At 44.6% G+C, this 14303-nt stretch overlaps 1 pseudogene; it reads left to right on the forward strand.

Annotated features, from left to right (window-relative positions):
• The first annotated feature begins 2103 nt into the window (after positions 1–2103).
• Positions 2104–2758, forward strand: LOC149995258 (chromatin modification-related protein MEAF6 pseudogene; annotated as a pseudogene).
• Positions 2759–14303: the final 11545 nt, after the last annotated feature.

Here is a 14303-nt window from a genome sequence, read left to right on the forward strand (position 1 = left end):
TTCCAAAGCCCCAGCAAGGGCCCCAGGGACGTGTGGAAATAACCTGCAATCCTGCTGCTCTTTTAAGAAAGAACAGCACTTAACCCTTTTCCCAAATATGACAGTGATGTGAACCAGTTCACACATGCTAGTAACAAGTTGTGTGATTGAAAATGTTTCTTGAACTGTACAGGAGGAAAAAAAAATGTCAATCATGCGCACGGGACAAAAATACTGAATTCTCTTTCTTTTCTCTGTAACAGAGGCCCCCAACTTCTTTGACACCAAGTACTGATTTCAAGGAAGACGATTTCTCCACTGTCTGGGGCTGGGGGATGGCTTTATATTCCGCCACCAGATACAGCGTAATTGTCACGTGCCCCTCACTGATAAGGTTTTGATACGAGTCTGCAAGCCCTTGATCGGTTATGGTCTCCGTGCGGTCCGACCTCTCTGCTGAGGATCATCTGTGTTTGCAGCCGCTCCCCGGCGCCAGCATCGCCGCCTCGGCTGCACCGCAGGTCACCGGGCGTTAGATCCTCGTAGGGAGCGTGCGACCTAGGTCCCTCGTGCGCAGTTCACAGTAGGGTTCGTGCTCCTGTGAGAGTCTAATGCCCCGCTGATCGGACAGGAGGCGGAGCTCAGGCGGCTGTAAGTGCAAATGAAGCTTCGCTCACCCACCGCTAACCTCCTGCTGTGCGTCCCAGTCTGTGGCAGTGGGATTGGGGATCCCTGATCTATGTTATATAAATATAAATTATAACAATAATACTACCCTGGCTGGTTTGGCTCAGTGGATTGAGCGTCGGCCTGCGAGCTAAGTGTCGCTGGTTCGATCTTCCAGTCAGGGCACATCAGAGAAGGAAAACTCTGACTCCAAAAAACCTCCGCTGCCTTGCGGCATACCTCTTCAGGGGAAAGGCTAAGGGAGTAAACCCCGACAGAAAATCCGGAGCCGGAGTCTCTAAGGCGGTTTGACGTTGTAGTCAACACCGGCAACTCCTGCGGCGCACCTGAAGCCAAGCTGTATCGACTCCGTCTTTCCCTTGGACCCTTCAGCTGCGAAGAGGGGGGGGGTCTGCTGCATGGGCAACAGCAGACCCTCCATATTACCCTGCCCAGGCTCTGTAGCTTCAGCGTCATCGCAAGATGTCGATTCAACACGGGAGGAGACAGATACCGTGTCACTCCCGAGTCGGACTGCACAGCCATTCTCGGCAGTGCAGATAGACTCTTAAGAAGCTACACCATCGTCTCTCGAGACGGACGGCTGCCGACCCGATAACAATAATACTTACTAATATTATATTAATATTTATTACTATATGGCATAATTATTCTCCTCTTAAGTGGCAATCGAAGACTATCAGTCAAAAACTGTTAGGAACATGTGTCATGCAGGTGTGCCAGACGGGAATGCCATTTTACTAATGAAAATAGTCCGTCATATTTCTGAATTGTCTTATATTTTGGTTTTCAGCATTTTAGCTTTTCTTACTTCATGTGATGTGTTTTCTCATTTCAGAAAAATTCATATGTGCCACATGTTGGTTTTTGTGGAATCTGTGATGTCAACATTAGTCTAAATATGAGGCTCCACAAAACCTGGATCTGCCCCTCAATGGGGAGCAGGTGAACCAGAGGTAGCCAGCCCTACCCCAGCCACCCCAAACTCCTCACGGGTTGCTAATAAGATTGACTGTGCAAGCAAAGGACTAAAGGAAGCAGGATTTTCATGGTTGTGCCCCCACAGTTCACACCCCCGAGTGATCTAGCAAATCTCAAGCTGGAATCATAAAAAAGACAAGAAATAATGTTGGCAAGGATGTTCAGAAAAAGGAACTGTCATGCACTGTTGCTGAGAATCTAAATTGGGGATCACTATGTAAATCAGACTGGCACTTCCTCAAAAATTAAAAATAGAGCTGCCAGAGAATGCAGTAATTCTGGGTATTTATTTGGAGGAAATAAAAACACTAACTTGAAAAGACATACTCACCACTGTGTTCACTGTAGCATCACTTACAACAGCCAAGGTGTGGAAGGAATCTAAGTGCCCCGCAATAATGAATGGGTGGCCCCCCAGCCCGGTGCCGGTGTCGCCCGCCTCAGCCCAGTGTGGCGATGTATAAGGAGACCCCGCTGTCCCAGAACCCGGACACCCGGTGGGAGCTGGTGAAGCTCTTGAACTAGAAGCAGGAGCTGGCGGCTGCACTGGCAAACTTGGAGAGACGGAAGTATGCTTTTGAAGGGAGCCGCCTGGAAGACACTCAGATGTATGGCAAAAGCATTCGTGGCTGGGATAGGTATCTGACCAACCAAAAAAAAAGAAAAAACTCCAATAGCCAAAACGGCTGAAGGAACCAGAAGGGGAAGGGCGCTGAGCGGCTCTGCAGTAAATCCTGTTACTTCTGCAGCTGCAGCAGGTGCATTGGCAGGAGTTCAGGACCAGCTCGTTGAACAGAGGGAGCCGGGACGTGGGACGGAAAGTGATACCTCTCCAGACGTCCACCTCCAGGAAAATGAGCCCAACCAGGAGGACCCCAGGGATCTGGATGGATCTGTGCAGGCAGTGAAACCTCAGAGGTTGCATCTTCTACTTCCTCAGGGAGTCATCACAGCAGCCACAAAAAACGGAAGAATAAAATCTGGCACCGATATGTATGTCAGGTTAGGCTGGGAAGTTTTTTACAAGACAGAAAAACATGATTGAGGATTGATCAGAAGTTAAACAAAGAAAGAAAACAAACCACGAGCTGAGCACTAGAAGATTCATTAGTACAGAAGCTTCCAGGCTGCAAAGCCCTGCTTCCCTCCTGTGACCTCACACAGACAAACATCCCTTATCTGAGTGCATGACCATCCATCCACCTCTGCTTTCCCAGACCCAGTGCCTGTCACTCGGAGCACTTTCTTCTGAGATGTGGTGACAGACAATTCATTTCCGTACGACCACATTGGGTCATTTACTTTGTGTCATGTTTAGTAACAGAACTGCAGGAAGACCATGACATGGTTATGATCCGAGCAGGATGCTAACTGAACCTCTCCCTTCTTGGAACTAATACACCCCACCCCCCCAAACTGGCTGGCATCAGCTTCATCTGTGATACCCATCGACAAATAGTCTCTGCTTTTGTTCTATGCTGATAGTAGAGCTGTGACCACATTTCAGAGGGAGGCTGTAAATACCAGGCTTTTTCTTATTTTGTTTGTGTTTCATTCTTTTTCTATTGTTCTGACCGTATTCCTTTCTTTTGGGACTTTTGTAATGACTTTGTACAGCTCATACGTTCCTGCTCACATATCTAATAATCTGTTATCAGTATTCTTAGAGTGAAAGTACTCTGGTTTACCATAAATAAAATGGGGAACTTGGCTCTTTGGTTTTGTGCAGGGGAAAGGTAAAGAGTGTTTATTTAATAATTACCCTAAATCCTTCTCAACTGGAAGCAGTTTTCATGTTCAAGGAAAAAGAAAAGCTGAAAAACCTAAGTTTTAAGCAGTCCTTTTAAAATAGATTTCTGTGTAAATAAAAGATCATAGGGCTTGACTTCTCATGCTTTACTTTTAAACCTAAAAAAAAAAAAAGGTGAAGAATATGTGGCATATATACAATGGAATATTATTCTGCCACAAAAAAGGAAATCCTGCATTTGCAACAACATGGATGGACCCTGAGGGCATTATGCTAAGTGAAGTAAGTCAGACAGAGAAATACAAATACCATATGATCTCACGTGTATGTGGAAATTTTTTTTTGGGGGGGGGCAGCCTCCCTGGGTTTGTTTCTGTGTATTAAGCAGAGATGCTTTTATCCCTGTCTTAGTATTGTGGTCTGTTTACAAAAGACACCTGTAAATTGTGTGGGGCGGAGCCTCAGGTAATTGCCAGGGCAGGGCCACCTGAAAATTTTTAAAAAAATCAAAATCATAGATAGGGAGAATAGATTGACGGTAGCCAGAGGCAGAGGGTGGGGTGTGAGTAAAATGGTGAGGGTGGTCACAGGCACAAACTTCTAGTTATAAAATAGTGAAATCATGAGAGCATAATGTACAGCAGGGTGACTGTGGTCAAAAATAGTGGGTATTAATACATTAACTATAATATTAGAGTTAATAATACTGCATGGTGTATTAGAAAATTGCTAAGAGAGCACACTTAAAAGGTCTCAGCACAAGAAAATAGTGTGTAACTTTATGTGGTGATGGATGTTAACAAGACATATTGTGGTCTGCACTTTACAATCAAATCATTAATTTGGACACTTGAAAGCAACATAATATTATATGTAAATTGTATCTCAATTATATATAACTTTCAAAACTCAGACTGTGTACTTGGATTAGATCTGAAGGTTCATGTCTTTCAGGCAGAGTCCCACTTTCTGCTCCATTTGTGTCCAACATTGGCATAACACATTCCTTACATTAAATTCCTACTGGTGAAATACATAGTGGGGCTTCTGTGTTCCTGACTGGCCTCTGAGTATTCAATTAGCATGGATGGAACTAGATAGTATTCGTCGTCGTCGTCGTCGGCAGCCGTCCGTCTCGAGAGACGATGGTGTAGCTTCTTAAGAGTCTATCTGCACCGCCGAGAATGGCTGTGCAGTCCGACTCGGGAGTGACACGGTATCTGTCTAGATAGTATTATGCTAAGAGAAATAAGCCAAGTGGTGAAAGACAAATTCCATATGACCTCATATGTAAGTGGAACCTAATGAACAAAACAGATGAGAAAATAGAACCAATGTCATGGAAATAAGGAACAGACAGTGATCAGAGGGGAGGCAGGAGAGGGAAAATGGGAGAAAGAAGGGGAGCATCTAGTCAAGGATCAAGTATAAATGATCCATGGATAGGAACAACAGGGAGAGGATTGACTGTGGGAGTGGGTGTGGGTGTGGCAGGAGAGAGCAATGGGGGAAAAACTGGGTCAACTGTAATTGAACAACAATAAAATAAAATAAATGAAAAAAGTGATAGGCTCTTCCTCTTCCAGAAAGTGACCAGAGGTGACCTCTGAAAATGGTTCGCTATTCGCTTGACCCAGAAAACCCCACGAAGTCATGCAAATCGAGAGGTTTGAATCTTCATGTTCACTTTAAGAACACACGTGAAACTGCCCAAGCCATCAAGGGTATGCACATTCGGAAGGCCACCAAGTATCTGAAAGATGTCACTTTAAAGAAGCAGTGTGTCCCCTTCCGTCGATACAATGGGGGAGTTGGTAGGTGTGCCCAGGCCAAACAGTGGGGCTGGACACAGGGTCGATGGCCCAAAAAGAGTGCTGAGTTTTTGCTGCACGTGCTGAAAAACGCAGAGAGTAATGCTGAACTTAAGGGTTTAGATGTGGATTCTCTGGTCATCAAGCACATCCAGGTGAACAAAGCTCCCAAGATGCGACGCAGAACTTACAGAGCTCACGGGCGGATTAATCCGTACATGAGCTCTCCCTGCCACATTGAGATGATCCTCACTGAAAAGGAGCAGATCTTTCCTAAACCAGAAGAGGAGGTGGCACAGAAGAAAAAGATATCCCAGAAGAAACTGAAGAAACAAAAGCTTATGGCCCGGGAGTAAATTCAGCATAAAATAAATACTAAAAAAAGTTAAAAAAAAAAAAAAAGGAAAAGAAAAGAAAAAAGAGATAAAACAATGAGTAGTGGGTTATTTCAAATGCCTTCATGATAAAATGCACCGTCAACTAGGAATAAAGGCAAATTTCCTTAATGGGATAGGGGATGACTTCAGCAAACATCACACCTAATGCAGTAGCATCAGGTCATAGTCTACAAAGGAAATAAGAAGTAAAAGCTATGAAAATGGAAAAGAAAACAAAGCTTTCTTAGTTCGTCAATGATTGAATATATAAAAAAATCCACAAGTATGTGCAGATATATCTGGGGCTTTACTAAGAGAGTTTATCAAGGTTGCTAGAGACAAAAGCAGATTACAGAAATCAAGTGCATTCCTATACCACAGCAATACCAAAGACGGATGTTATACAAGATGCCATTGATGATAGCATCAAAAATCATGGTACGCCTCGAAGAGAGATATTCAGGTATGTACATGACAAAAATATATTATGTGCTTTTTCAATGGAAAAATTATAAATCTGCATAAAAGGACATAAAGATGTAAATAAATGCAAAAATACATATGTTTATGGATATGAAAACAATATTGTATAAAAGTCTATTTCACCCAAATTAGCCTGCAGAATTAAAGCAAATGTCACCATATCTTCCAGTTGATTTTGTGAAACTTGGTACTTCTGTTGTAAAATGTATATTAAAGTAAAATCTTCCAATTGTAGAAAAAACAATCATGAAGAACAATGTATGGACATGGTCACATGGCATCCAGGTGAAGGAGTGTCACGCATGGACTTTGTCATCAACACGATCAAGTAAATAGATGCTGGAAAAGGGAATTGCATTGTCAAATTGGAATATGTGAAATAAAGAACCATGCAGGATACAATGACTGGTACCAGACTACCCCTCCAGTTGTGAAAAACTGTCAAACCATATGTAACACGTGAGACAATTCACTCCACCTTGCTCCATGTGCAGCTCACCTTCACAATCACTGAACCCTGATGACCAAAACCAACATCAAGCCCACCACCAGCCACCTGGCTGTGTCCCAACAAAGGCAGTGGCCACAAAGAGGCAACAACTTCCCCCTGGAAATTTCTGTGAGCTTCCCCTTCGGACTCCCATGGTGGTGATGGACATCTTGGCTTCTCACATCCTGGGCCAGCTCTCTCATGTCCACCCACACCTGTGCCTCAGGGGAGTTGCTTCATGATGCTCCCTTTTCCCCTCTTGCTCCCTCCAGAACATCACTTCCTGGCTCCTGGCATAATGTGTAAGGACTGGGTTTTCTACTAAATCCCTTCTCCTCATTATTCACCTGGTAGCTGTTTCCCTGGCCACATCCTGTCTGATGCAGCTATGACCCATGATACAGACCGCGTTAGATCTGGGCAGTATTCTCTTCCTCCAGATACATTTACTGTTGCCTGTAGCAGGTGGGTCGCTGCAATCCGGTCAAGGGTTGAGGAAATTCAAAATCGACTTCAGTCCCTAAGGGATCTCATCTCTCTCCAGTCCACCCTCATCTTTAGGGTCCCAACCACAGTATGCAATGTTTGCCAGTGCCCCCCTCTTTGGCAAGACCCCTTTCCTGGCCCCACGAGACTTGTGAATGGTCTATTTAGGTCTCAGTGAGTGCTCAGAATCAGCAGTCAATACGCGGGAAAAGTGGCTCCAAACACTCTGCTTATAGCTTTCACTTCCGGATTCTTCCATCTTCACTATATAAATTCTCTTTTCATTAACTCCAAACCTTTAACAGACTTAATCCATGTTACATGGTGTTTTAAAAAAATGTTTCTAGTAGAAAGATTTGAAATAACATGGCAAGCCACTGTCCGAATCATGTCACCTGAACTGGAATATTGGCTCAATATTCTTCTCTGCTCTGAGTGCCTTTTCCCCTGAAGTTCTGTGGTGCCACCACTGAGGGGCTTCCCCACAAGCCTGTCTCTCCCAGGACCAGCTGGCCTGTCCCCAACGAATGAGTCACAGCAGAGATTGCTTGCTCTATGCCCTCCCTGCTCTGTGTCCCACACACCCCATCCCCATGTCCTCTTCTACAGCCCACCCCAGTGAGGACCTGTTGTACCCAGAGAGTTAGGGTGTCCCCATGTCCACATGTGGGCACCCCTCATGCGTGGGGGTAATTGCTGGTCTGGGTGAGCACAGAGGGCCTTGCCCTGGCCGTCTACTTACACAATTGAGACTGTTCTGTGTGGTCACTGGAGCCCCCAGGTGAGCACGGCTCTTTCCCAGAACCAGCAGCATAAACAAGAGCTGAGTTGAGCTGGGGTCCTGGGTGGAGAAGGTCCAAGGATGCACAGGCCTTTCTGCATCACAAGAGGTGTGTTGGTGGAGGGAGACTCAGGGTGAAATGTTGCCAGTGAAGGTTGAATGTCATACTCCCAACCAGGCGCCATTGTTCAGATCCCAGGGTTCCCAGAAGGTGAAGGTCATGTCTCTGAGTCAGCACAAGAAAAGAGACCAAGACACCACTAAGAAACATATGACACCTGGAGGGCTTTTCATGTCACAGTATCTCCTAAGCAGTCTTCACTCCCTAAGGAACAATGTCCAGCTCTCCCCATCCAGGTACCTCTGTTCCTCAGGGTACGGTCATAGGTGGAGTTTCCCCAAAAGATGGAGCATGCCCAAGAGTGTTGGTCATCTCCTTCAGCTTTTGACCAGGTCCCTTTGGGCATAGGAGGACCGTGGTATATGTTGGGCTCTTCCTTAAGTGAGAAGATGTAGGCTATTCTAGAGTAAAGCCGCAGGTTTGAGGATGAGAGAAGGTCAGAGCACAAGGACACACAAGCACTTTGTCCTCACCATGTCCCCCATCCTCATACCTGCAGATCCTGCCCCGAGTGCTTCTCTAAGTTGTTCCCAATAAATAGGGAAGATGGTGTCCCACAGCCTTCTTATCCCACATACACACAGCAGGGACAGTGGCAACAGCCTGACCTTAGAGGGGGCAAGGCTGGGACACCAGACAGCGCCAGATCAGTCCCTGCTCTCCGGGAAGCAGTAGATAAGTACACTCTTTTTAGAGGGGTCTCTTCCAAACCCGCCCTCTCTCAAAAGCTTCCCTTCTCCCCAGTAAAAAATAGGGAAGGGAAGGCAGAGCCAGAGCTCCTCTCACTGTAGATCTGGTGACAACCTGTCAGGATGGCCCCTTTCCATCCCACCTCCATCATGTCACCTGTCCCAAGTGGTCATCCCCACCCCCTTCAGAGAACAGACATATAGAGGTCTCTCTCTGCTCTCTCAGAATTTTCAAAACATTTCTCTCAGCAAAGGAGGGTCTAGGGGCCAGGATCTACTTGAAACCTAATCTATGTCCGTCCTGGTCCTCAGCCCAGGCCTGGTCACACAAAAAACCTCCAGAAGGGAGGGCTGATCTCACACTCATGGCAAGGGGTCCCTTAGGGTCAGAGGCTAGGACTGAGAAGGGCAGCCCTGACACCAGTCCCAGGAGTGAGTGTGTTGGTGGCTTCCTGCTGGCAGTTTGAGGTTAGAAAGCCACTGGACTGGAACGTGGCTGTTAGCTCATTCTCAGCGTTCCCATGAATCCTGCATTCACTCCTTCTAACTTGTATAAAGTTCCTCCAGCCACAAAAGGCCTCCCCTCTTTAGGGTATCTATTGAATCTCCCTCTCCTGACCCCCCTTCCATTTGCCCCTGGCCTTGCCTGGCTTTCCCTGCCCTTCATGACAATTCTCTTCATGCTGCGTTCCCCCTGAGGCCTCAGAATCCTTTCCCCAATCTGACTGTTTACCCTTCATGTGGGACCAGTTGAAACCCAGAATGTGTTTGTGTGACCTATCAGCTCCAAACACATCTCACCTGGTCTTCTGATGCCTCGTTTCTTCAGGTGAGCTGAATCAGCACTGGGCCTACTGCCACGCACAGAAAAGATCACAGATCATGGTTCTGTTCTCCAGGGCTCCGTCCGTGACAGTACAAGGAAGGGATGAAAAGCAAGACAAAACGTCAGTCCACTGTTGTGAGGAAAGAAAGTGAAGGGAGGAAAGGCAGGAGGCTGGCACATGTTTTCTGGAGAGGGTGACAGTAGAATCAGCCCTGAGGGGCAAAGAACCCAGGGGCCTCTGAGACATGCATTGTGTTTCTGGAGCTAAGGCTCCTCTTCCCTAGGATGCGGGGGCATTCAGGGGGAAACTGAGACAGGAGTATGGGTGCACCTCTGTCCTGTAGGACAGAATGTCACCAGGTCCAGGCTCTGCCTATAGGGGACGCACCACCCACCATGCCAGACCCAGGAGCTCGTTAAGGAAGGGTTGCCGCTGTCCGTGGTCCTGGAACACAGTTCAGAGGCACAAGGGCTGAGCCTCAGGTAAGCAGGGCACCTAAGTCAGGGCTGCTTCGGAAAGGCTGGGTCTCTCTTGATAAGGAGAGGCAGGCGTATGCGTGGCAGTGGGCTGGGTTCGTGCTTCTGCTTTTTCTCTCACACTTCTGATATGTCCTCCTCCTATTTCATAATGTTACTATTCCTTCAAATTTTTCTGCAAAATGTGACCATTGGAACATAAAACATTTCCTGGCTCAAATAGTTTTACATGTATTGGTTATGAAAAATATAGTTATAGTTCATATTGTGTAAACCTTATATATTTTTATAGTTTCTATTATGTAAATCTGACTTATAAACATTATAATTAATATGTAACTAATTATTATCATTAATAGTATGCTGCAATTCATCATATTGTATTTTATATAATGTAAAAATATTATAGGTTTATAAATATACTCAATGTATAATGTGATACCTCATTAATATAGTTTATATTATATAAATATATACTGATAAGTTTATTATGTGATCATATCTCAAGTTAAGATATAGAACAAGAAGGCTCTGCAGGAGCCTCAGAATATTCTCTCCAAGCTCCTCGGAGGTTACCATCATATTGACATTTGGGGTCATCTATTTTTCTGCCTTTGCTTATAATCACAGCACCTGTCTATTATTCTTCAACAAGACAGTTGCTTTAGGACTTTACAGTAGTCAAATGATGTAGTAACATGTATTTTGTATGAGGTTAATAGGATAGGATTACTCCAGCTTTCTTTCTCTTAATGTTGGCACAGTATTTACTTTCATCTACTTTGATTTTGACATTTGCTCTCCTTATAATTTAGATGCATATATTATAAAGAGCATGATATTGACCCAAGCTGACCCTCTGTTTTTCCCTGAAGCCTTTATCTAATTGTATTCAACATAAGTATCCCACATTACATTTATTTTACATATGTGCCAGCAATGTCACATTACTTTTTCTCCTTTTTTCTTGTCTTATTTTGATTTACTAAGTTTTTCACAGTATATTGTTGACTGATTTTAGTTCATTAATTGTACCTTAGGATTCTATTTGTATAGTCATTACCATAAAACTTACTGCATAATTAATTAACTGTTAGTAAGTGAAAAGCTCTCTCTCCTCCCAGAGAGTATACAAATATTAGAAAGTGTAAAGTTAATTTATCCCACCACACCCATTTTGGACTTAACTCTTATAACTGTCAAGGATTTTCAAACTATATTTTTATTCTACTGACAATGACTTTCCCCATTTCTTGGTTTCACAGGATCTGTATTACTTCCTCATTTTTGAATTGTCTCTACAGAGCATAGATTAGAAAGTGCTTTTTTATGCTGTCCATGGTTACTAGTGACATTTCAATTAAACTGCTACTCTTTTGAATGCAATCAGTCTTTTTTCCTCTGGTTGCTGTTTATATTTTCTCCTTGACTGTGGTTATCTTTGACTCACCGTTACCCTGATACAAACTCCCCACCTTGGGAAGAGCCAGAGTCCTGACTTTAATTTCCAAGACGCAAAGGCCACAGAACCAAAGCACACATGATCAGTATGGGCAAATGCCATTGGAAACTATGGTATTATGACTTAGATATCTGTCTAATTTTCAGGATTCAAGCATTCCCAAAAATACAAGACTGTAAGTTCCCATTTTCAGTCTTTTAAATTATTCTATGCTTATAAAATGAGAGATTTTAATTTCTCTATTTATTTTTCAAAGATTTTTGTTGTTCTCAGCACAAATCTTGAGCAGATGATTTTTTAAAGTATGTTATATTGATTATGTTGTTACAGTTGTTCCAATTTTTTTTCCTTTGCTCCCCTATGCCCAGTACCCCCTTCCCTCCAGCACTCTCACCCCCTTAGTTCATGTCCATGGGTCGTGCATATAAGTTCTTTGGCTTTGCCATTTCCTATATTATTCTTAACCTCTCCTTGTCTATTTTGTACCAACCAGTTATGCTTCTTAGTCTTTGTACCATTTCCCCATTTCTCCCCCTTCCCTCTTCCAGCTGATAACCCTCCAAATTATCCCCATACCTATGATTCTGTTCCTATTCTGGTTTCCTTAGTTGGATTTTGTTTTTATTTTTTAGATTCAGTTGTTGATAGTTGTGAGTTTGTTGTCATTTTAATGTTCATAGTTTTGATCTTTGTCTTAAATAAGTCCCTTTAATATTTCGTATAATAATAACTTGGTGATGATGAACTCCTTTAGCTTTACCTTCTCTGGGAAGCACCTTATCTGCCCTTCCATTCTAAATTATAGCTTTGCTGGATAGAGTAATTCTGGTTGCAGGTTGTCTTTCATCACATTGAATACTGCTTGCCAGTCCCTTCCTGCCTGCAAAGTGTCCTCTGAGAAATCAGCTGATAGTCCTACAGGCACCCCCCTGTAGGCAACTCTCTGTCTCTCTCTTGCTGCCACCAGGACTCTCTTTATCTTTCACCTTTGGCGTCTCAGTCATGATGCACTCTGGTGTGGTCCCCTCTGGGTCCAGCTCACCCAGAACCCTACGAGCTTCCTAGACCTGTATGTTCATCTCCTTCACAAAATTTGGGAAGTTTTTCTCATGTTTTTCAATTCTTGCCTCCTCATTCTGCACTAGTTGACTGTTTTTTTCTTCCTTATGTTCCAAGTCATTGATTTGAACCCTGGTTTCCTTCCCTTCACCATTGCTTTTGTGTGGATTTTCCTTTGTTTCACTTAACATAGCCTTCACTTCTTACCTTATGCATTTGCGATACTCAAGCATATCTGTCAAGCCTGTGAGCATATTTATCACCAGTGTTTTGAATTCTACGTCTGTTAAGTTGTCTGTTTCCTCATCTATTAGGTGGTCTATCTCCTTGTCGCTTAGTTCTCCCACTGGAACCTTGATCCATTCCCCCTTTTGGGCCATACTTCTTTGTCTCCTCATTCTGACAGGCTCCTGTGTCCAGGTAGAGCTGTCACTCCTGTTATGTTATAAGGGGAAGGGCCTTAGGGATTTCTCAGTACAGGGCGACCTGTTTCACGATGTTGTGGCGCTGGATGTGGGGGAGGGGCCCAAGAGAATCAATACCGTCAGCCCAGCACTCACCCCTTTTCCAGGGACCTCTCCCACTTCTGCACTGGACTGGCCCCCCTCTAGCTGCTGCCCTCGCCGTCGTTCCCAGAGTGGGTGGGTCTGTGAATGTTCTAGGACTGTGGGGGCCCCTTAAGCAAGTGGACTCTGCTGAGACCGGCAGTTTCTTTCTCCGCCCCAACCCTACTGGTCTGCACAGTCAGAAGCAATGAGGCTTGATTTTCCCCAGTGCTGGGACCATGAGCTGCGAGATCTGGTGAGGAGCTGGGAACACTCCCCAGGTGTGCCTCCTGACCTTTTAAAACGTGTGACTGTGCTTCCCACCGACCCGCCGCTTCTGCTGCCACACCGCATCCTCTCTGCCCCATCTCCGTCTCTCCTACCTGTCTAGATGAGTATTTCTTATTTACATCTTTGTTTGTTGGACTTCCATGCAGCTTGGTTTTCTGGAACTTCTGATTGTCTCTAGTTTTGAGGTAGTTGTGTTCCTTCTTAGTTGTGCAGAAGACGCAGCATGTCGATCTAGGCCTCCATTTTGGCCAGAGACCTTGAGCAGATGACTTAACCAGTTATTACCAAAACAAGAGTCACTATTCAACTTCTTAGCCCACTGCAAATGGGGTTGGTGAAGGGGATGTGGGGAACCAAAGTCATCCTACTTTCACACTGTAATTGTCCACTTCTTTCCTCAAGCACATTTTCAAAAGTTCAGGAAATAAGTCACCTGTGTTCAGGTGCTTGTTCTGTGTCACAGGGGCGCTCACCTGGGCCCATAATACTTGTGGCCACACCAGACATTTCCCCCGCTGCAGCCAATGTTGTGGCTGGCCCAGCCCTTGTTGCTTTTATTATGATTATAGGACACACTTCAGCAACAACCCTTAGAAACTTGGAAGAAACAGGATTAGTAGAGTCATCTCCTCTTCTCTGCAGTTGTGTTTTCCACGGTTTCAGTTAACTGTGTTCAACCACGGTCTGTATGTAGTAAATGGAAGATTCCAGAACTAAATTACTCATGTTTTAAATTTCTCCATGGGCTGAGTAGTATGATGAACCCTCTATGCCTCTGTCTGTCCTGCCAATATGAACCCCTTTACCAGTGTCTCCATGCTTACACACTGCCTGCTTGTTAGTCACTTGAGCTGACTAGGTTATCAGTTGGACTATTGCTGTATCTGGGCGCTGGTGTTCAAGTCACCTCTATAGTAGCCTCATGTTATGTCACAATGCCTGTAACATTCACCTGCCTACATCTCATCACAGAGGCATTGTGACATCTTACAGCAGCTCAGGAAGAAG

Source organism: Furipterus horrens, unplaced genomic scaffold (genome assembly GCF_987537825.1).
Source record: "Furipterus horrens unplaced genomic scaffold, mFurHor1.1.pri manual_scaffold_13, whole genome shotgun sequence".
NCBI classification, from domain to species: Eukaryota; Metazoa; Chordata; class Mammalia; order Chiroptera; family Furipteridae; genus Furipterus; species Furipterus horrens.